The 24265-nt window shown below is 46.5% G+C and overlaps 1 protein-coding gene and 1 pseudogene across 4 annotated transcripts in view; one reads left to right on the plus strand and one right to left on the minus strand.

Moving 5' to 3' along the window:
* LOC126252941 (glycoprotein-N-acetylgalactosamine 3-beta-galactosyltransferase 1-like) overlaps nt 1-24265 on the plus strand; it is a 508856-nt gene that overhangs the window by 281409 nt on the left and 203182 nt on the right. The window lies entirely within an intron of this gene.
* Nucleotides 13560-13677, minus strand: LOC126254212 (5S ribosomal RNA; annotated as a pseudogene).

Below are 24265 nucleotides of genomic sequence, written 5' to 3' on the forward strand. Positions count from 1 at the left end.
TGTTTTTTTTCAACAGTCGGATTACACCATCAGGTAGCTCAAACAGGAATCCCTGGAGGGAAGACGATGTTCTTTTCAAGGAACACTACTAAGAACTGACATTTGATGCTGACCGTAGGAGGATTCTACTGCTGGCAACATACATTTCACGTAAGGACAACACTATGAAAAACATGATCACAATGACTATGTTACTGTCACACTGCACAAAAAGTGCCTTTGGTTCTTTCTGTACACACATACAAGAGTCACTGATATTGTTGCGCTTTCTGGTAGAAATGTTGTCTGCGATTTGGAATCAAGTCTATCCATTCAAACATATACTTGCATTGGATCCTATCGCGACGTTTTTTAATGATTACAGCCATTGATGAATTATATTCATGCCACTCTCATATCTCGAAACGAGTCATCTATTTCGAATCCATCTGCTAAGGATACCATATAGCAAAACTCCAGCATGATTTTTTATACAGTCCCTCTGCATCTCGTAACTGTTCCTCAATCTATGCTCTGCCCTCCCTGCAGCTTTGTCTATATGATTATTCCAATTTAAGTTGGGTCCAAACTAAAGTTGAAGATCATTGTATCTAAGACCTTCTGCATCCCATGGACAAACAGGGTGAGCTGAGTTAATGTAACAGAACCGTGTTTTCACGACTCAGTGGAAATGGGACCATGTTATCATAGCTCCGCCAACCATTCACAAAGTGTAAGGCCAGCAACAGACAAAACTTTCTCCTGCAACATGAGGTAGTAGAAAAGCACGAGCAGTTACGGTGGTGTTTCATACTGGAACTGGAAGAAGGACAAGGATTTTGCTACTGCATTATGGTGCATCCCCAAACTACATGCAGGTGTTGCAGTCTGAAGGAGATCTGAACCTCTCAGGGTGCATTCATGTCTGTCACCCAAACATTCTCTCCCATTTCTTTATTTTGTACCTTCCAACAAAGAAAAACTACATACTGTAAAAACTCCGCTAATGTCACCCCATAGAGGCCTCGATAAGATATTACCATGTCCCTGGCTTCCAATATATCAGAAAACAAATACCATGTTGTAAATACTGATTGTTAGGGTTTAAAATTAAACAGTCTTGCCCAGGGTCAAACACGCGATCCGTTCTGTAGTTGTAAGTTGCAGTCACCCAGCTGGTGATACAACGCTCTTTAGCCAAGGACACTACAAATACCTATAAGGCGATTGCTGATAACTTTGTGGTCCCACCTGAGCTTCTGATTCGACATATGCAAACTTATCACTCTATATTTGGTGGTCATTCACGTTAAACTTCAATTCCAACATGCGCCTCAACATAAGTGAGTACGCGCCGTGGCAAAACGGCTACTAAGGTGGAAAGTGTGTTGCTAGTAAGCTCTTGACGCGTTGTAAGTGATAAGGGTAGTAACAATTGACGAAATATGACTCTTTCCCTGGTACTCGGTGCTTCCATGTCAACTTTTTCTCGTATTCCTCTTGATGTCGCATACTCGTTCCCATGTATAAGAATTTACCTGCGCCATGCAGAAGACATGCAAATACTCCCTCATTTCCCCTCAATTTTCCCCTTATTTTGGGGTTATTTTCCTCAACTGATAAAGTGTTTTCCGTCATTTCTTTGTCCGCATCAGACGCTCCCCACAACCGGTGCACTGGGCGGAAAGACCCCTTACAACCTCACCACTGGTCGTCGGGGTGAATTTCGGAAGTCCTCCTATTGAAACCGTAACCACATATTTTGTGTACGTCATTTTCAAAATACAGCGTGATTATTTCCACCGTGTACAAACTCTAAAGATTGATCGATGAGATGACACGGGACAAGAAAGGTATAACGAACTTATGTTGGGAAATGCACGGTGTCCATGCTAGAGACCATTCATTCAGTCATACATTGTCACAGAGACTGCGGTCTAATACGGCCTGTACTATGCAGCCACACTTACAGTATTTGTTGAAAATGGTTTCCATGCGCCTCAACATAAGTGAGTACGCGCCGTGGCAAAACGGCTACTAATGTGGAAAGTGTGTTGCTAGTAAGCTCTTGACACGTTGTAAGTGATAAGGGCAGTAACAATTGTCATGGAGAATGTTCCACGCGGTCATCTGGCTTACCCTGTACTAGCAGGCCAACTGCATGGTACTGACACGCTGGTAGTTTCCCACAGAGTTAATCGAATTTTCCTCCAAGTCTGGTGTCCAAACATTTCGGATACGTCCTTCATGATTTCCTGCTACCTGAAACGACCCTGTATCAGGTAAATGGTGAAACACTGTTGCAAAGATTGAATGCTGTGGTTGTTGTCGGCGGGGATAAGTCTCTTGATACGACCTTGTTGCCCGCCGCCCGTTGCCATTTGCTTTTCCATAAGTAAACACCATGTCGGTAAGCTCTCTATTCGAATACGGAACCATTGTGTACAACACTGTATCACATCCACTACAAGGTGAGTCAGCAAGAGAAGTGAATCGGACACAACATTAACAATTACTGTGGCAAGAGAGGGCGCTAGCGCATGACGTATGAGGAACAGCACCACCCTCTAGGAGGAAACCATGCGTACTGTAACTGTGGTTGCATGGTACAGAGCGTATTAACCGCAGGCTATGTAACAAAGTATGAGTGAATAAATGGCCTCTAGCATGAAAACCATGCATTTCTAGACATAAGTTCATTAGACCTTTTTTTATTGCGTATCCTCTCATCGATCAATCACTTGAGTTTGTAACAGGTGGAAAAAATTCCCCGTATTTTCTGTCAGTATACATATGGTAATTTTTTTTAAAAAAATTATTAAGTTCTGACAAAACTGTGAAGTGTTGAAACAAATGTCATCTTCTTCCCCAAAAACATCGAAACAAAAGCGTGCACCGAAAATAGACTTTTGAAGACATCGTAAAACGTCTCCGCACGCTGACAAGAGAATTTAATTTAGAATGTCCACGTCAAATTACAACCAAAATCGTGTGTACCATTCTCAAGTTATGTTTCCAATCTGAATAATACGGTTTCTTAAAAAAAGCGTTACTTTTTTATAGTTATGTTAAACATACCTCTAATCAGCGATCCCTGAACCATACAGCAGACCTTCCAGATCCAAAAGGAGGTCCTCCTCCATCTACTTCGTGGTCATATTGGTCCTGCAAACCTCTTTGGCAGTTTCTGTCATCCGCTGCTCCGCTCGCTCGATACGCTTTTCGTCCGTTTTTGTGCAGAAGTTGTAACAGGCTTACCCGATCTCGAGTTCGAGCACGTTCCTAACTTACATAATGGCCGTTGTTGAAATTGCGTGATGCCACAATGACCGCCATGTGACTATTTTATTCCCGCTGTGAATGGTTTACGGAGACACTTTTTCACAAATCGCCTTGTAGTTTGATAACGTACTTTCTAGCGAACTTTGGATGAACGCCATACTCAAGTATACATCCCACAGAAATTTTTAAGCCAAAAAAAATTGATTTTTGAAAATTTTAAAGAGGACTACCGTCTTAAGACACAGTGGACTTATCACGACAGTGGGGCTACAAGTCCCCAACAGATTATCTTGATTAAGGTTTTCCTTGATTTCCCTAAATCCCTCAACGCTAACGTCAGGATGGTCGCTTTGAAACGGCATTGCAATTTCCTACACAATCTTATTTACAAACTGAGCTTCTGCTCAAATTCTAGAGAGGTCGTCGTAGAGTAAATGTTTGTTAAAGCACGGTTTTTGTAATAAAAATAAGATTACACAATTTGTAGAAACCACTGTAAGACAGAAAAAAGTATTCACTGCGAAGGAATTACCCAATTGGCATGGAAATTGGTGAATGTGATGTACGTGTAAAGAAAAATATGGAATGACAATCTCAGAAAACTTGAACGATTAATTTAAGAGAAAGAGCATCATAAATTGAGCAAAATAAAATGTTGGTCCATCTCTGCCCCTTATTCAGGCAGTTATTTGGATTAGCATTGATTGATAGATTTGTTGGATGTCCTCATGAGGGATATCGCGCCAGATTCCGTACAATTGTAGTGTTAGATCATTAGAGCCCTGAGCAGAAACATTTACGCAGTAATTCTTCGTACACTTCGTACGTGAAACTAATGGGAACGTTGCTGTGTCCTGCAAAGAGTATAACTATATTTGCAGAAAAGTATAGAACTAGCTAGCTTCAGGGGACCGAACGGCTTTCGTTGGTGGACACTGCGGCTACACTATCGTAGCAATTGTGGAGGCGTATAGTAAGATATTTTTTCTTAGTCTTCGCAGGAGGATGCAACAGTAACGGCACATATATCTCGCTGTGACGTATCTAAAGGCAGTCGAATGGATAAAAAAAGAGCAATCCGGTTCGTGCCCAAGAAAGCACAAAACTCATCAACAATGACGTTATAAGATGGTGCTAGCTTAAATAAACCTTCAGTCACTATAGTATAATTTTTGTTCAAAATTAAGCGCTTGTGGCGAGGGGGGTACGTCTTCTCAGAAATTCCGCAAGGTATACCTTACGAGCAATGAAACTGTTAAGTGAAATGGCTAACAGTAGATGAATACCTCTGAACGCAACAGTGAACTGTAGTGTAAAATATGAGGTAATTTATCATTCGAACCATAAATCTGGAAAACTGATAGATATAATTTACTATCTGAGCCAATAGTGCAATAGTTAGCCCGCAGCTCGTGGTCGTGCGGTAGCGTTCTCGCTTCCCACGCCCGGGTTCCCGGGTTCGATTCCCGGCGGGGTCAGGGATTTTCTCTGCCTCGTGATGGCTGGGTGTTGTGTGCTGTCCTTAGGTTAGTTAGGTTTAGGTAGTTCTAAGTTCTAGGGGACTGATGACCATAGATGTTAAGTCCCATAGTGCTCAGAGCCATTTTTTTGCAATAGTTAATGGCTGGATTGCTGGCACACTAGGTACAGAATGTGGCTATGCGACGGCGCGCAGACGCCGTCCTGGAAAAGTCAGACATATGAATCAGGTGCTATACGATGAGTCTGAAACTCCTAGGGTCAAAATTACACTGACGTAAGAGGCTGCAGCACTGAATATTTTGAGACAACAAACTGAATAAGAAGCTTTTTATTGGCATAAACAAATTACAGCTTCTAGTAAACCCGCCTCAACATTCAAGATCGCTAACGCACGCGTGTGTACTGGCGCTCACCTCGTTGGTAAACCGGTACGAATTCTGCTGGGGGAGAAATTTTCACTGTCAAGTATTTCAGGAGAGATGGTGGCGCCAAGTTCCTGACCACCAGTCTTTGCGCCAATGTCCTGGATTCAACCCCAAACCAGTCGGCAGTTCACTGTTGATGGTGATCCCTCCGTCGGATGAAGACGTTAAGCTCGACGATTCTCTTGATGGTATTCGAGAGGATTAGGCTAGGTGCCGGGCACTGTGTTTCCTCCCATCATCTAATAACCCTCATACAACACAAACGTAACACTATGCTATACAAGCACTCATTACACACATCTACACCCCACAAATACACATACGACACAACTCTCAAATACGGTGACTCAAGAAAAATACTCGTTCGATCACAGCGCATAGATTTTTAACAAGCACAATCATAAAAATATAGCTACTTCCTTATCTCGGTTAATAACTACATTGAGAAATAAAACGCTGCTTGGGTTCATGTTTTGCTTCTTTTGTGAACAAATTCAAGCTTTTTAAAATCATGCCAAAGTTGATGACAAACAGGTATTTGTCTCGTAAACAAGATCCCAGGTATGGTGCCCTGCTTATACACACTCCTCTCACTTTCCTTATGCAGTTGCCTTTCGTCCACTGTGATCGATAGTCTCATCTCTCTTTTCAACTCTTTTTAACTAATGTGGGTCGAAAGCGTCGTGAAACCGCAAAAGAAGAGAGAGAAATCTGCATCTGGTTTTTTCGAAAAGGAAAATATTTTCAAGAAATCGGTGAAACCACTGGCAGACCTACCAGTACAGTGAAGACTATTGTGCTGGCCTACGCCTTCGCCAGCACACCGGTCGGCACTAGAAAACATTCTATAGCAGGCGCTGAACTAGGCGCGCCTATGACAAGAGAAGACCAAGACACGCCCCCAGGCCACGCGCCGATAACGCCCCCTGGGCAGCGTGCATATAGGCCGCCGCCGCCGACCGAGCTGTCTCAATCAAAAATGGTTCAAATGGCTCTGAGCACTATGGGACTTAACTTCTGAGGTCATCAGTCCCCTAGAACTTAGAACTACTTCAACCTAACTAACCTAAGGACATCAAACACATCCATGCCCGAGGCAGGATTCGAACCTGCGACCGTAGCGGTCACGCGGTTCCAGACTGAAGCGCCTATAACCGCACGGCCACACCGGCCGGCGAGCTGTCTCAATCTCTCAATCTCAGTACCTCAGCACGTTGTATCGGGACTCTGTTCGCATTCCAGCTCAACACGTCGCGCTGTGCTCCAGTCTGGAAACGTTAGTCACAAAGGATGGGGCCCCTCCACGCCCACACCAACGTGGTGACCAAACCAAAAGTTCTACTGTCACCTCCGTAAACATGTTAGTTTTTGAATCAGGCGTCACAGGATGCGGGCTGTGATGTTGTCCATGCGTTTGGGTAAGATTACTCATTAACATGGTCCATCAGGAGATAGAAGTGGTCGAAAACGATTGAAGGGCAGAGGAAAAAAAGTGCCAAGGCAAGAACCAAGGGAAAAAAACCTCTGCGACAGTAGGACGGGTAGTAAGGGCAGTAGCGGCTTGCTATCTGCGACAGTGCGTGCAAGGTGTGGTTGTGTTAGTTCGAGGTATCGTGCATCGTTACCTTTGTAGTTGTTGGAGCTTGTTGCGGCGCTTGCTGCAGTTGCTGCGTCCCTGTAACAGTTCAAGGTTGTTGTAGATTAGTGGGCGATCGGTCATAGATCGACTCACAGACGGTGTAGGGGGTGTGTGTGGCTGGTTTGCGTGCTGTGTACAGTACGGTTTCCCTGCGATTGCCTGTTTTTCGGCTGGTCGCACATCTGGGTTTCCAGTAATAGCTGTGTTGCAGGGGCCCGCAAGTACTGTCGTGTTAGCGTTCTATGGACCATAGATGTTTAGTTCCTAGCCAGTAATGTCTTTGGTCTGTTATGCTTCCATCTATGGTTGTGGTCGTAGTTACCCAGAGAAAGGATAAATGGGTTGCGCGAGTGTCTCGTGTTATTGTACAGTCGTGTGGAGAGTTTTTGGAATACCTGCAAGATAGTATCTAACCGGTATTCCCGGTGAAGGTCCGCGATGCGTGTGTAGCGCGGAGCGTTGCTTATGATTTTGAGTACTTTGTTCTGTACGAGCTGCAGACGGCGCAGGCGAGTTGGCACAGCGTATCCCCAGACAGGGGCTGCGTACGTCATCAGGGGTCTAATAAGTGTCATGTACATGGACCTAGACACCCTCCTGTTCAGTGTGCTACGCCTGTTAAGCATAGGGTAGAGTTGTTTGAGCCTCGTGTTAGCTTTGTTGGTCACGTGTTGAATGTGGTCCCCCCAGAGTAGTTTCCTGTCCAGCCAGACACCGAGGTATTTGACCTTCTCGCGGAAACGTATTGGGCGTGTGTGTAGTGTTATTGGGTTGCAGTGCTGATGTTTGCGCAGTTGCTTCGGTCTTCTAGTGAACAGAACGGCCCCGCACTTGTCGACGTTTACTCTAACACGCCATTTCACCAGCCAAGGCTCCACCGTTCTGAGTGCAGTCTGTAGTCGTGAGTTAATGTTAGACGGCTTCCAATCTTGCGCAAGGATGGCAGTGTCATCCGCGTAGATTGCTACCGTCGTGTTATGTGTAGCTGGGAGGTCGTTAATGTAGAGATTAAACAGTAAGGGCCCTAGGATACTTCCTTGGGGTACTCCTGCCTGTATACCATGTCGTGTCGATTGTTTGCCCTGCACGTCGGTGTTGAAACTCCTGTCCGTGAGATATCAATGTATGAGACGTACGAGCCCGTCAGGGAACCCTTCGTCGCTAAGTTTGCGTATTAGGCCGTTGTGCCATAGACGATCGAAAGCCTTTTCGATGTCCAGGAACACCACCCCAGTTGCCTTGTTTGTGTTGTATCCGTGTGTTATGTATTCAACGACGCGGAGGAGTTGTTGTGTTGTTGAGTGGTGATTCCTGAAACCGAATTGCTCCGGTCTCAGGGTGTCGTTTGTGATGCAGTGCCTGGTGAGTCGTTTTAATATTACCTTCTCAACGATCTTGCTGAGCGCGCTCAGCAGACTGATGGGTCGGTAATTTTGTGGGAGGGAGTGGTCTTTCCCCGGCTTCCTGAACATCAGGACCTTGGCCGTCTTCCAAAAGGCGGGGAAGTGTTGGTGCTTGAGTATGGCATTCGTGATGTGTGTTAGGTAGTCTACAGCTTCGTCCGTGAACTCCTGGAGGACACGGTTTTGAATGCCATCGTGACCAGGGGCCTTGCTAGCGGTGGTATGCATGATGGCCCATTTGACTTCTGCTGTACTAGCTTGTCGGATGTTGTTGCGCGCTGGTTGGGCGAAGATGCGTGTGACCTCCTGGTCCGTAGCAAGTGTGAACGCTGGGTCTGAGGGATCCAGGTTCGCTGTGATTGACGCTGCGAGTGTGAGGGCCATCAGTTCCGCTTTTTCTTCCGCAGAATATGCTGGTCCGTCGGGCCCTTGTAACGTGAGGGTGTACAGTTTCTCCCTGGTGAAGTGTCGGGCTAGCTGCCACAAGCCAGGTCGCGTGGTGTCCAGCCCTTCGAGTTTCTGGTCCCACTGTTGTGTCTTGAATGTTTGTATTTTTTCCCGGATTATACCCTGGAGCATGTTAATGTGCTGTTTGAAGTGCTGGCGCCTGGTACGCTGCCAATGTCTCCTGAGGCGGTTCCTCATTGAGATTAGGCCCAGGATTTCCTGGGGCAGGGCAGCACTGTGTTGTTGTGGCGTGCGGATTGGTATGGTGTCGGCTATTGCGTCCTGGACGGCGCCGGTGAGGGTTTCAACTGCCTCGTCGATTTGGGCTGTCTCGTTAATCGCGTGGGTGGGTGGGATGCGACTGTCAAGCGTTTCTTTGAACTGGGTCCAATTCGCGCGCCTGTAGTCTAACATCCTGCGTTGTTCCATGTGCTGCAGTGTTTCTTCAATGTACAGTATAACGGGTTGGTGATTTGAGGGCAGATCGTTTTCAACGGCAACGTTGAGTGTCGTTGTTATGCCCTTGATGAGGGCCATGTCTAACACGTCTGGCCTGTGTCCCCTCCGGTAGGGAATGTGCGTCGGTTCGGTCGGCGCTAGTGTGATGTAGTTTTGTCCTAGTGCGTGTTCGTATAGTTTCTTGCCGTTGGAGTTTCGTATTCGTGAGTTCCAGTCCGGGTGTTTTGCGTTAAGATCTCCAGCGGCTATTACGCGCGGTGATATGTTGAGTATTGTGCTGATGTCGCGTGTTTTAACGTTTTTAGGGCTGTTGTATACTGACACCAGTGTAGTGTAGGCTCCGTTGAACATGACCCTGACGGCGGTTGCCTCTAGTTTTTCAAGTTCAGGGAGCACTATGTTTGTGTGTTCTATGTCTTTGTGTATGATGATGGCTGTTCCGCCGTGACCGGAGCCATCCAGTCGGTCGGTACGATAGGCGCAGTAGCCGGTGAAGTTTAGTTGGTTGCGTAGTTTGAGCTTAGTTTCGCTCAATAGTGCGATAAGGATACCCTTACGCACCATGAGCGCGGCAAATTCCGCCCTTTTGTTGTTGATCCCGTCTGCATTCCAGAACAGGATCTGTGTCAGTGTCTGGTTGTTCGCGATGGGGGCGGGGTGTGGCGTGTTATCCATGTATGGGTGTAAACAGTGTGGTGAGCGCTGTTTGTATGGCGGCCCAGTGCTGCCCGGGTTGAGCAGTCAAGAGCTGTGTGAAGAGTGTGGCGACGGCCGCCATGATCTTGTTAAGGATCTGAGCGGTCGTGTGATGGGGGAATATTGTTTCCAATAAACCCTCAAATGTTGTGTTGGTGTTGTGTGTGTCGGTCTGTGGCTCGGTTGTGGTGTTGGCAGCCGCTGGTGCGGGTGTTGGCGTTATGTGTGGGCTGGCGCTTGTGACGTTGTTATGTGGAACATTTTGAGGTGCCTGTATGTCAGACGTGGTGAGGGGTGGAGTAGTGTGTGTGCTGGTGTCGCTGGCTTGCTGACTGTGTGTCTGTGTGTCAGTGTTTTGCTGTCGCTGGGTACTTTGTTGTGGTGCACGTGTGTTCCCGCTCCTGTTTCCGCGTGTTCGCCTACGCCTTCTCTGGGTTTTTGGTTATGGGGTTCCTTGTGTGAGTGTGTTTTCCTGTGTGTCGTGTGTAGGTTCACAGGCAGTGGCTTCAGGGGGTGGGGTTGTGTTGTTTTTGGGGGCTGGTGTTGGTACCGGTGTGGTTGCAGTGTCGTGTGTTGGCTGAGACGACTGTGTTGTTGTCGCAGCGGTTGTGTTAGGTGCGTGTGCTGGGCGCAGAGGTTCCGCGGCCTGCTCCGCTCCTCCAGGGCGTGTAGCCATGGCGAACGACACTCCGTTCCTGACAGGGTTTGGTGCGGGCCTTGGACGTGTTATGACGTTGGGTGGCTTCGACTTGATTTTTGCGCCTCTGAGCCTCTCTGTATACGTCGCAGCCCCTGTAGTTGGCCGCATGGCCTTGGCCACAGTTGGCGCAACGGCGTATGTTTTCGTGTATTAGTGTACATGCGTTGAATGCGTGTTTGCCAGCGTATCCGCGGCAACGGGGTGCCAGGCCGCAGCGGAGGGCCGAATGACCGAACCGCTGGCGGTTGTTACATTGTTGTGGGACCTGTGGCGGTTCGTATATCTCTACCCTTACGTCCATCCGCAGAAGACTTTTTATCTGCAGAAGGCCGCGGGAGGTGGCCGTGTCGGCCATCTCGACCAGGTAGTGTGGTAGACGGTGGTGGGAGCGGAAGCCTGTCATTCTGGAAGCACTTTTGCAGTCGAATCCTAGGAAGTTGAGCGCCGCTTGTACTGTGCTGTTTGGGGTACTGGGGTCCACTCCCTTTACCACGTACTGCTGTGTCCGTTCCTCAGCGGTCCTGTACGTATAATGTTCGATCCCCTTTTCTTTGAGGAAGATAAGGAGATCTTCATATTCATTGTTAGTTGATACGTACAGTGAGGCCCTATCCCCAGAGTACTTCGTGTGTAGCGTGCAAGGTGAGTGCCTTTCCGCGAATGTTGTGTTGAGGACGCTGAGGTCCCCGTAGTTTTGTATTACGACTGGGGGAAAACCAGTCTTCTGTTGTGCGGGCGTAGCTGCGGTTGGTACTTGTGTGGTGTTGCTGACCGCAGGTCGGGTCGTGTTTGTTGTTGTGTTGGTGTTCCCAACCGGAAGTGCGGGTTTTGGTGTAGGCAGCAGCGCCTTTCGGCTACCGTGCGAGTGTGGTTGCTCGCTTGTTTGCGTGGTGTTTCTCTGTTTGCGTCGTGGGCCCTCTATCTGCCAGGGCCCAGTGTAGTGTTGTTCTGTGTCCGCATCTGCAGCTGCTGGTTCCGCCGTCGGAGTCAGCTGCCGCAGTGGGACAGTAGTGAATGAGTCACCAGTTGCAGGTGAATGTAGCGTGATGTGGAGGGTACTTGTCCGCGTGGGGGACTCACTTGGGCCGCAGAGGTCGGTTATCAATCGACACTGGCTCAGCAGTTCCTGCGCTTGCGCAGCGATCTGCCGGTCCTTGTCGGCCAACACCTCCTCAACGGCGGCAAGCGGGACGCTGACGTCGACGGGAACAGCCGACTCTCGCGCCTCTTTAGCTGCAGCCTTGCTGCGGGTTAGGGCGAGGGAAACACCGGCGGAATCTGCCATCTTAGTGTTTACAGGAGCTTTATTTGGTGTGGGTGGGCACGAAAATTATGCTTTTTCTGAAAAGAAAAGGCTAACAAGTAGGTCCTACAGAAGAGGGGGAATGCCCTACGGCCTAGCGTGCGCCGTTGGTGCAGTGGCGCGGCACCTAAAGGAAGTGCGGAGGAAGAGAAGTGGCCTACAGTACGCGGGGAGGTCCGACGTGAACGGGCCCCTGGCACTGATCAACCCTAACACAGAACGAGACAGTCTCGCTAAGTTTGTAACCGAAGTTAAGGGTTACTGTGAGTCAGTGACTCTTACGACAATTGAGCTTCTCCGCGAGCTACGCGGCTTTTCGACGAAAGGGAGCAAGCTAAACCTTCCGCCGATCCACCGAGCGCTACTGGCGCTTCGAAAGGGAACTCTCTGTAGAGCAGAGCGGTCAGCGAGGCCTAAACCCCAATAGCTACCGTTGCACCGGCCATCATCGGCTGAGAGCTCCTTCCGCTGCGACGGCAGGAGCGCGTCTGCCGGAAACGTTAGTCTTTGTATATACTGTAGTTGTGATACGGACACGGACAAGATTCAAGAATTAGTACATGTTATTTGATTGCTGTTAACCACAGAACTTTAGATTGGATATCATTGAAGCTAAGTACTCAATTGGTTCCTGTAACAACGTGTATTTTAACCAGGTACGCATTTTGTATTGTAGTGAGAGGAAACGAGTCACCCACCTACCATGCCACCCTCTCCTCATCCTGCCAGGAACCACAAAACATTACAAGAGGGCACAGCCACAACAACTATTAAAAACAGGTTTAACCAGAACGAAATGTACGAAAATAAATCACGAAGCGGTCGTCCTATAGTTCTATCCGAGATGGAAAAACGACAGCTACTTAGAGAAGTCAAGAAAAATGCAAAAATAAGTGCTCCAAATCCTGCTACTGCAGTTCAGATGTACGCAGGAAAGTCTGTTTCAGCATATACTGTAAGAAATGTGTTTTGTGAAGCTGGTTGTGGAGGCCAAACAGCCCGCAGAAAACTATGCATCAGTAAAATCAACAGAAGGAAGCGAGTAGCATTTGCAAGAGAATATGCAATCGAAGGGTTTGATTTCTAGAAGATCGTAATATTTACTGACGAGAATCTGTATGGGTGGTTTAAGTCAAATGGCCGAGTAATAATCTGGAGAAAAAGAATTGTGACTTTGAAGCGAGGAACACAACAGCCTCAGTTAAACATGGAGGAGCTTCAGTACTTGTCTGGAGCTGTATGAGTGCAAATGGTGCAGGGGTTATGTTTATGGAATTATTGACCAAAAGATTTACATAAAAATCCTAAATACACATCTATCCAGAAGTGTGAATAATACAGTAATAATGATCCGAAACTTATAACTCTAGAGCTCTAGACGCAAAGCTGTGGCTGTTGTATGATACTCCCCATGGGATGCCGACTCCACCGCAATCCGCACACATTAGCCCAATACAGAATTTGTGGAATGATCTTGCCACAAATGTGAGAAATCATCAGATATACGATAGAACTGATGTAATGATCGCTCTACAAGAGGCACTCACTCCGTCTTCAGGCCATGAGTGGCCTACCGTGACCATCCGACTGCCGTGTCATCCTCAGTGGAGGATGCGGATAGGAGGGGCGTGGGGTCAGCACACCGCTCTCCCGGCCGTTATGATGGTATTCTTGACCGAATCCGCTACTATTCGGTCGAGTAGCTCCTCAATTGGCATCACGGGGCTGAGTGCACCCCGAAAAATGGCAACAGCGCATGGCGGCCTGGATGGTCACCCATCCAAGTGCCGACCACGCCCGACAGCGCTTAACTTCGGTGATCTCACGGGAACCGGTGTATCCACTGCGGCAAGGTCGTTGCCGCTCTACAAGAGGAATGGCGTAAAATTACAGTGCAAACAACAGAATCTCTGATGATATCCAAGGCCACGAGATGCAAGAGATTTTATGAGTACTAACTGTAACATTCTATGTTCAGAGTGTCATTTTCAGTATTGCAGACGAATACTTATTTTGTATCCTAAACTATCTATCTTTACTTTCCATTGTTTAAATATGTTTATGTAAACACAAATACGTATTTCTTTATTGTAATTTCCTTTTCACTGATCAATAAACAAGTTTATATCCCTGATGTACTTCTTTATGACAGTTGTTCACTATCTATACATCCTCACAAACAAACTCGTGTATTAGGCGAGTACTTCTTGGAGTAACTCTGTCCACAAGGAAAGGGACCAAAGTGTGCAGAGGAACAATACGGTTTGTGAGTGACGCCAACAACACCGTACGATGTAAACGACATACACGTTATGGCAACAACTAAGGCTCATAGCAACTGGTTAAAGTGATGGCTACTATTCTCAGTGCGTGCATGTACATCGACTAATTCATGGAAGCCCAAAGGAAAAAATAAATAAATAAATAGAAGTGGGTACGGCGATATCCAAGCCGCTGGAGAGGTGTCTGTTTTTCAGATATTCACAGACATTAATATCGAAGTTGGTAGTTGCGCTACTGGTTTGAAACCAGCCCTATCGCACCTAACAAGAGTTACAGTCTTCCACAACAGTGCCGCCCGCCCCCGGTAGCTGAATGGCCAGCGTGACAGACTGTCAATCCTAAGGGCCCGCGTTCGATTCCCGGCTGGGTCGGAAATTTTCTCCGCTCAGGAGCTGGGTGTTGTGTTGTCCTAATCATCATCATTTCATCCCCATCGACGCGCAGGTCGCCGAAGTGGCGTCAAATAGAAAGACCTGCACCAGGCGCACGGTCTACCTGCCGGGAGGCCCTAGCTACACGACATTTCATTTTACAACAGTGCCAGTACTTCTCCACTGAAAGCCAGGTTGCGTGCACAGTTCAAACGGGTTGACGCAAAATAACGACATAAAACCGTTCCATGTGATCTGAAACGAGAATGCAATATGGATTTTAAATACTCCACACATGACTATTGTCGCAACTCGAAATACCATCTTAGGAAGACCATGTCCTAATTCTGTTGCATGCCAAATGCCAGTTATTAAACCTTACCTTGTTCCGGAAACAATCTGACATTCTGTTAGTGAAACGTGTTCTCGTTTCTTGTTCTGTTTAACTGGTCTACTAGTTTGTTCTATTGTGACTAGCTATAGTAACACAGTCATGTAGTGCTCTTTACTTCTAGAATGACATGTGGCGCCTTTAGTTTTGACAACAAGAGTTTGGAAAAAACTTTCTTGCACAATTTTACTTCCCTGATTCAAATCACAAGCGAGTTGCACCCTTACAAAATCATATGGTAAAGAAGATGAAAACAACTTAAAACTGCTCGAACTGAAAGTGCATTATCGAAGCTGTGAGGCTCAATCGTCACTTGGCAAACAATATCAAAGAACAAGGGCGTACCACCTCCGACAAAGCCATGCTTACCTTGTAAAGCAGTCAATCTACGAGTTGATGGCAATTTCCCTTTCTTAACAACGAATTATATTCACATGACTGAAAGAAGAATCAAACTATCTTCTCTTAGTTCGCTAATTGCAAATTGACAGATTACATGGTAGTTTTTATAAGCATCACTTTATCTTGGAAGCCTATGTACAGTGTGAGAGAAGCCTGACTGGTTCATTCTGTTTGTGATGGACTGCCAAATGGTCCCACACCAAACAGTGTGAGATTCGCAATCGAAATGTTTGCCCTTATGCACGGCAACGAAGAGCAGGTAAAATCGAAACCAGGGGATTGTAAGACACTCACATCGCAAAGAGATTTCCACACGATTCACACAATGAATACTCATTGGGATGAACGGTCTTCGAATCCTCACCTTATCATATACAGGGTGTTTCACAATTCATGTTTCACAAAAAAATGGTTCAAATGGCTCTGAGCACTATGGGACTTAACTTCTGAGGTCATCAGTCGCCTAGAACTTAGAACTAATTAAACCTAACTAACCTAAGAACATCACACATCCATGCCCGAGGCAGGATTCTAACCTGCGACCGTAGCGGTCGCGCGGCTCCAGACTGTAGCGCCTAGAACCGCTCGGCCACCCCGGCCGGCATGTTTCACACTTCTAGATGTTGTTGAGGGGTCTAAATAGATCATGTTTTACATTGGAACTCGTGTTCGGAAACATCCAACGAAGCTACAAAGTGTCAAAGTTATAGCCTCCAGCGCCTGTAAATGTATTTATACAGGGTGTTTCAGTAAGAGCGTGCACAAATTTAACAGGACATAGAGGATACTCCACTGAAAAATTTGAGGTAGGGAACCTGGTGCAGGAATATACAGCATAAAGGAGATAACAGGTATAAAATCACAGTACTGTGTACTTTTTTTATTTACGTTAGTTACAGTTAACCGCAAATACCATCATTGACACAATGAACGTACCATTCATACTGCATCTCACAAAATGTGCTGAAACTGATGGCCATCAGCCTCAATGCAAGCCTGACATCAGCGAACAAGAGTCTGACACGCCGTTGAAAATACCCCTGGCGTGTTTCGAATCACATCAAAGGCAGCTACAATTCTGATAACTAATTCCACCTCCTGCTCTCTCATGCACAACTGGCTTTAGATACACCCATAGGAAATGATCAAGGGAATTCAGGCCAAGTGACCTCGCAGGCCATGGAATGGGACTTTCCCCTCCAATCCAGCGGCCAGGAAATACAGCACTGATATGGTTGCGGTCATCTACACGGAAATGAGGCGGTGCACCGTCATGTTGTATCCACATCCTCTCACGAACAGCAAGCGGATGTTCTCCAACAACTCAGGTAGAACTCTTTGCACGAACCTCATGTACAGGTGGCCGTTCAGACGGCCAAGTAGAAGACATGGCTCAGTGAGGTTGCCGCGTACAATGCCGGCCCAGGTATTTACAGCAAAACGTACTTCATGGTGTGACTCTACTACAGCCTGAGGTTTTTCCTCGTCCTACAAAAGGCTGTTCCTGCTGTTCGAAATACCTCGTCAGTAAACAACACGATTTGGAGGAAACCTGGTCTATCAATCCATTGTTGGAGCAACCACTGACACGATGCGACCCTTGGTGCAAAGTCAGCATGCATTACGTGGACTCGTTGTGGGTGACGTGGGTGTAATTGTTGTTATTGGAGTATTCGCAACACGCTAGTATTTGCAGCGGCCAATTCACATGTAATACGACGAGTACTTGTGGTGTGGTCCGCTGGCTGCAACACGTTCCATACCTCCTCTTCAAAATCGGGTGCGCTAGTGGTCCTCATGTTGCCAGGTCCCTCATTTCTTCTTTCCAATGAACCAGTCTCCCGCATTCGTCGATGGAGAGAAATAAACACTCGTCGTGACAGATGACGCCTGTAGGGAAATCGTTCCCTCTACAGCTTTTCTGCATCGAGGTCATTGCAATGGACTTTCCCATGCACAAGGTGCATGTCAGTGAGTTCTGCAAAACTGTACCGGTACTCCTCCATCGTATTGTACCGTACGGCTTGAATAACACTGAGTAAGGACTGGGCCTGTCGTTGATTCATAGCTCATTCTGTATTAAGACAACGTAAATGCGACACAACAGAACCACCTTATGGACAAGTAAAGTAATCGAAACCTACATCAGGACTTTCTAGTAATCAGGCTCGTCCTCCTTGTTTGTATTGTTTGTTAAGCGGGGACCTAGAAACGACGGAGAGTCTCCGTCCCCGCCACAGCCGCAGTGGTCCACAACCCCACGACGACTACCGCAGTCCACTTCACCCCTCCGCCGCCCCACACCGACCCACTCTTTCAGGGTTGTTGTGCGGTCGTCCCCCCCCCCCCCCCTCCGTCCCACCAGGGAACGACTCATACCAGACGAGTGCAACCTCAATGTTTGCGTGGTAGAGTAATGGTGGAGTACGCGTACGCGGAGAACTTGTTTGCGCAGCAATCGCCGACATAGTGTAGCTGAGGCGGAATAAGGGGAACCAGCCCGCATTCGCCGAGGCAGATGGAAAACTGCCTAAAAACCATCCACACACTGGCCGGCTTACCGGGCCTCGACCCAAGTCCGCCGGGCCGATTCGTGCCGGGGACCAGGCGCTCCTTCCCAATCCGGAAAGCCGTGCGTTAGAACACACGGCTAACCACATGAGCCTCCTCCTTGTTTACTTGCAGGAAATTAACAGCACAGTGAGCGTAAACTTGTGCGTATGTTAGTTGTAAATAAGGTGGGAAAAGGCAGTTTTCCATCTGCCTCGGCGAATGCGGGCTGGTTCCCCTTATTCCGCCTCAGCTACACTATGTCGGCGATTGCTGCGCAAACAAGTTCTCCGCGTACGCGTACTCCACCATTACTCTACCACACAAACATAGAGGTTGCACTCGTCTGGTATGAGTCGTTCCCTGGTGGGACTGGGGGCGGGGGGGGGGGGGGGGATAGACAATGCAGTAGACAAGTTTACTTCCATATCTCCTTAAGCTGTCTTCTCCGACCCCTCGTTCCGTACCCCAAATTGTTCAGAGGATTTTCTATGTCGTATTACGTTTTTGCACGCTATTAAGGAAACACCTTCATGATGTTACAAAATTTCAAGCATGATGGAGACAGATAAATGTATAATTTTGAGGTAAGAATTCCTGGGTCGGAAATGAATAAGTCAAAAGTTACAAGTGAAAATCGTTTTTATACCTCTGACAGTGGAATACATACATCGGTACTGTTGTTGCTAAGACTGTAGAGTAGGCAACTTCCAGAGGTGGTAGTATGGGCCACTTGTAACTTTCTACTCATTCGTTCCCGAACAAGGAACTCTTTACCTCAAATCGATACGTTTGCCCGTCTACATCATTCTAAGTTTGTAACATCATCACGGAATCACCCTGTATATACATACATTAACATCCGCTGGTGCCTATTACTTTGACACTCCGTAGCGTCGTCCGCCTGCTTAGTTGGGTAGTAACGTTCTCGCCTTCCATGCAAGCGGGCCCGGATTCGATTCTCGGCCGGGTGGGAGATTTTCTGCGCTCGGGGACTGGGTGTTGCGTTGTCCTCCTCATAATTTGATCCTCATCACCGGCGCGCAAGTGGCCCAATGTGGCGTCGAATGAAATAAGACTTGCACTTGGCGGCCGAACTTCCCCGAACAGGGGCCTCCCGGCCAACATTGCAATACGCTCATTTCATTTCATTGCCGAAGCGTCGTTGGATAACGTCTCCGGACGTCAGTTCCAATGTAAAACTTGATCTATTTAGTCCCCTCTACATCTAGGAGTGTGCAACATGAATTGTGAAACACCCTGTACATCTCAGCGATTTCTTTAAGCTCCCCAGAATAGAGGATGCTTCAGCAGAGACGAGTCGTAGACGTGGAAATCCACATAGATAAGCGACTTAGACAAAGGAGAGATTAATGTGGCCTGACGTCTGGGAAAGAGCATCTCTCAAGCAAACGGACCACCTCGTCGGCAGTTCTTGTGCTGCTGTCGTGAGCATCTGTGTGAAGTCGGAGAAACCACTACACAAAGTAGACAGTATACAGAAAGGAGAGGGCGGCTCCTTTGATTTGTATGAAGTCAAGCGTTGAGCTCGACGTCATAATGAAACCGCGTAAACGTGAAACGATAACTGCTTACTGCTACAGCTGGAAGTGGACCTTACGAAACTGGAGTGATGAAACAGACTGAATGAAAACTTTTACAGAAGGAAGTGCCGATGAAACGAGTTGTGATAAATCTTTAGTAAAATCAGCTTCAAATGACAATTAATCTACAGTAAACTCTCGATTATCCGTGAGCGGATTATCCGCTTTTCTTCTACCCGGGAGTGCTCGCCGGTGTTTTCCACATCCCGCTAGGTGAATACCGGGCTGGTCTCCACGTTCCGCCTCAGTTACACGACTCGCAGACATCTGAACACGTTCGCCCTATTCCATGAATTACACTAGACGCAGACAGCAGGAGTACACTAATTCCGTCCCGGGGGGTACGGGGTGGCGCCAGGAAGGGCATCCGGCCCTCCCTTTCCACTAACCTTGCCAAATCCGTTCCTAACAATGCCGACCCTGCGTCAGCGCGGGACATGGCGCCAGTGAAAGAAAGAAAGAAAGAAGTGCTCGCCGGTGAACTAAAATGTCACATTACGACCCGAGTGTAGTAAACAGTGTGCTAATCGAACACCTCAACCGCTGGATTGTATTGTTGCGGTGGATACTGTAGTCATTTGGTTTCTGTCAACAATGTCTGAAAAGTGGAAATATGTTGTGCTGACGATACAGTAGAAACTGGAAATAATTACAGACTCGAAGAAGGCAGTATTGATGCACAGAATTTGGTACTGATTTACAATGTGGGTGAAACTACGATTCGCGGTATTCGGAAAAACGAAGACAAAATTCAAAATTGTTAAGGCTTTTCGTGGTTACTTGTTGAGGAACTGCCTGTTGGCTTCTGTCTCAGATTCTTCGGCCGATGTTTGTTTGGTACTTTCTCTGACGTTTCGCCAGCGCGAGTGGCTGGCATTGTCAAAGCTTCACCCTCCACTGCTGGTGGCAGACTGGAGTCGATCTAGCGGCAGCAGGTTACATGTACCTGGCGCTCACCGGAAATGACCACGGAAAAACCCTTGAACGTTGGCGCGCCAGGAAAATATTATCTGCGGTCGCGACTTCGGCTCCAGTCCACCACCAGCAATGGAGGGCGAATCTTCAACAAGTCTGGCGAAGAACCCGAAACAGAAGCCAACAGGCAGTTTATCAAAGACAAAATAATTCAATTTGCTAGCAGTTCTGATTCATCTACAGGTTTGTCAAAGCGTACGGCAAAGAAAATGTCTACATGTCCACAACTGGATAAAGTCATGTTGGAATGGTAAGCAGAAAAAATCAGAGGGCACTCAAGTATCTAGCCCAATGTGTGCGAAACAGGCCAAGTTTTTCTCCAAAACGTTGGAGATTGAAGGAGATTTTAGATTTTAGTGCGTCTTCCGAATGGATATCAAGATTTAAACAGCGTAATGGTATCCGGGAGACTGCCAGATAATAAGGCCATTTCTCAATTTTGTATACAACGCGAACGAAACCGGTTTTTTTTTTTTTTTTTTGAAGTGTTCGCCAACAAAGACTTTAGTTCTCGAGACAAAGCGTAGTGAGCCTGGTTATAAATAAGGAAAGGATAACTGTGTTGTTTTATGTTAATAGAACGGGATCACATGAAGCTAAGCTTGGTCTAAGAAGTAAATAAATAAAACGCGCTGTTTCAGAGGAAACGAAATACGTAATTGACCTGTCTATTATTTTTACCAGAAAGCGGCCTGGATGGACTACACAATATTTCAAAGATGGTTCCATAACAGGCTATGTTCCTATGTTAGAAATATGGTTCGAATTGTTGTTGCCACGCGGGATTAGCCGAGCGGTCTTAGGCGCTGCAGTCATGGACTGTACGGCTGGTCCCGGTGGAGGTTCGAGTCCTCCCTCGGGAATGAGTGTGTGTGTTTGTCCTTAGGACAATTTAGGTTAAGTAGGGTGTAAGCTTAGGGACTGATGACCTTAGCAGTTAAATCCTATAAGATTTCACATACATTTGAACATTTTTTTTGAGAGCCTTAATTTACCCAATGGATCAGGGATTTACAGAGGAAATCTGCTACAAAAATTTACTAATGAGGAGAGCATTCTTCAATAATTTTGGAAACTATTGTCTGTGCTAGAGGCAATTTATGAAGTGTCGAAGACTGGATTAAGGTAAACAATCAACCATAGCCAAGTCATGGAAAACCATTAATCCTAAAATTGATGAAATCAGCGATTCCGATGACGAAGAAGACTGCTCGTTAGCAACGTTAGCTGCTGTTTTGAAAGGTACTCTACGGTGTGAAACTGTTCACAAGGAAAATATTTCTGAATGGTTTGACATGAACCGCATTGAGCTAGATCACGAGATGTTCAGTGACAGTGCTATTGGTCAGCGATGACAATGACAGCGACAAAGATGACAACATTCCTCTAATTCCAGGAACAGTAATCAGTCATGCACCAACACTTCAATGGTACGAAAGTTTACCGGACTGCTCGGAATAGCAAGGAGATGCTCCCCTTTCCGACAAGTTGGTGTTCTTTAAAGTTCTTAGTGCGATATGTAAAAGACAAGCTACCTCACTGTGATAGGAATCAATTCAAGACTATTTTGTTTCAAAGTAGTGTAGGCTAATGTGAAATTAGCTTGCACTCTATTCTTTGTAAATACTGTATTCTCACACATAATACGATGAATACAGTAGAATTTATTACAAACATTAGTTAAGTGATTTTAATCATGACGTAATTAATTTTTGTATTTGAACAAATCTAATACATTACCGTGTACTTTAACTGCGGGTTATCCGGGAATTCGATTGTCCGCGATGTTCAAGTCTCCAATTACCGCAGATAATCGATAGTAAACTGTACTTTGTTTTGCAAGTATTGCTTTTTTTTCGTTGCAGCAATTATATTTTACTTCTTGATTTTTCTTTTCTGGGACTGTGAGCTGATAAATCAAATTCATTTTCAGCAGAAACAGATGTTACAGGACACTCTGCAGGAGCGCCAGTGTTTGCATCAGTGCCAGAATTTTGACTCATGTTTCTAGCCCTAAAGTAACACATTTACTTGCGTATCTGGATGAACGACCATTAATGGCGATTGAAAGCCGTCCAAAATTAATTCAGAATAAATTAGCGTGCACGGATAGCCGAAGCGGTTAAGGTTACCGCTCGCGATAAGCGGGAATCTGGGCTCGATTTCAAGTCCGGCACAAATTTTCATATTTCGCCAACAGGTAGCATATCTGTACCTAACGCAGCTGATTCCAAGTATTCGTAGTTAGCGAAATTATTTCTAATTAACTTTAGGTGAAGACAGAAGACGGCATTAAAAGTTAATTTATCCACATGTTTTAAATTAGGCACGGACCCATAAATTCAGTCTAACATATTATGTAATAAGAATCATATTCGTTCTACAAATAATTACTGATAAGAGTCGCAAAAAAACTTTTGACAAGTTTCGTCCTAAATATGAGATGTGTTTCAGCTTTTCCATTTGTAACTGTTGTTGCGGAATGTCTCGTTACCATTTTCTTCCAGTAGTAAATAAGGCCTACAACAATAAATCGCAATCACTAATTTGAGAAACCTGCATCTGCCTGTGCGAACTGTTCGTGGCTCAACTTCCAGTTCCTTGCACGTGACACCATCAGGCAGCACGCTCAAAAAATACTTTAACTTCCTATCTTTCCATACAACAGTGAGATGTGGCTTTCCTTCCAGCTTTAAAAACAATTTCGCATTGTTAGCTATATTTAGTACACAGCAGTTTATCACCCAAAATGAACCGAACGTAAAGTAGCCGGAGACCAGATTTTTCACTGCAAACCATTCAAATTTTTTGCCACAGATTACTAGGAAATCACAGTAACTGTGACCAGTATCTAACCCACCCAGTTGGCCGTGCGGTCTAACGCACGGCTTTCCGGGCGGGAAGGAGCGACGGTCCTCGGCACGAATTTGCCCGGCGGACTTGTGTCGAGGTCCGGTGAACCGGCCAGTCTGTGGATGGTTTTTAGGCGGTTTTCCATCTGCCTCGGCGAATGCCAGCTGGTTCCCCTTATTCCGCCTCAGTTACACTATGTCGGCGATTGCTGCGCAAACAAGTTCTCCACATACGCGTACACCACCATTACTCTACCACGCGCAAATAGGGGTTACACTCGTCTGGTGTGAGACGTTCCCTGGGGGGGGGGGGGGGGGTCCATCGGGGGCCGAACCGCACAGTAACCCTGGGTTCGGTGTGGGGCGGCGGAGGGATGAAGTGGACTACAGTACTCGTCTTGGGGTTGTGGACCACTGCGGCTGCGGCGGGGACGGAGCCTCTCCGTCGTTTCTAGGTCCCCGATTAACATACATACATACATACATGACCAGTATCGAAGAAATTGGCACTTCACGATCGAACTGTGATGTAAAACTATAATATACGAAAGAAATCAATTTCGTGCGCCAGTTAGTTTCCTCAGAATCGAAAGAGAGGTATCACAAACAGGAAGAGAAAGCGCAAATGCGACGAAAAATTCGTTTTTAATTTTTTAAAGGAAAAGCAGAACCTCTACCGAAAAACGAACTGCAGGAGTTGCTGTAAGTTTGATTTATTTACATGCAGTACTTTTTAAAGTTTAATTAGCCTTTATTGTTTACAGCAAGAAATTCTGAAAATTCCTTCTTCTAGTGTACTGCCATCAGCCTCTTTGTGGGAACCGCTATTTACTTTCCTGTGTGGTCTTCCTCTTACATCTGCTCATTACATATTTCTAAGTTTAACGGTACACCATACAACTGTTAACTTGTACGTGAGTCCAGCAGCTAAAATGCGTAATTAATAAACAAAACGTATCCGCTCACCTTTGGCTTCAAATGAAATGAAATGATCGTACGGCATTGTTGACCGGGAGACCCCA

This window comes from Schistocerca nitens, chromosome 4, assembly GCF_023898315.1.
Source record: "Schistocerca nitens isolate TAMUIC-IGC-003100 chromosome 4, iqSchNite1.1, whole genome shotgun sequence".
In the NCBI taxonomy this organism is placed as follows: domain Eukaryota; kingdom Metazoa; phylum Arthropoda; class Insecta; order Orthoptera; family Acrididae; genus Schistocerca; species Schistocerca nitens.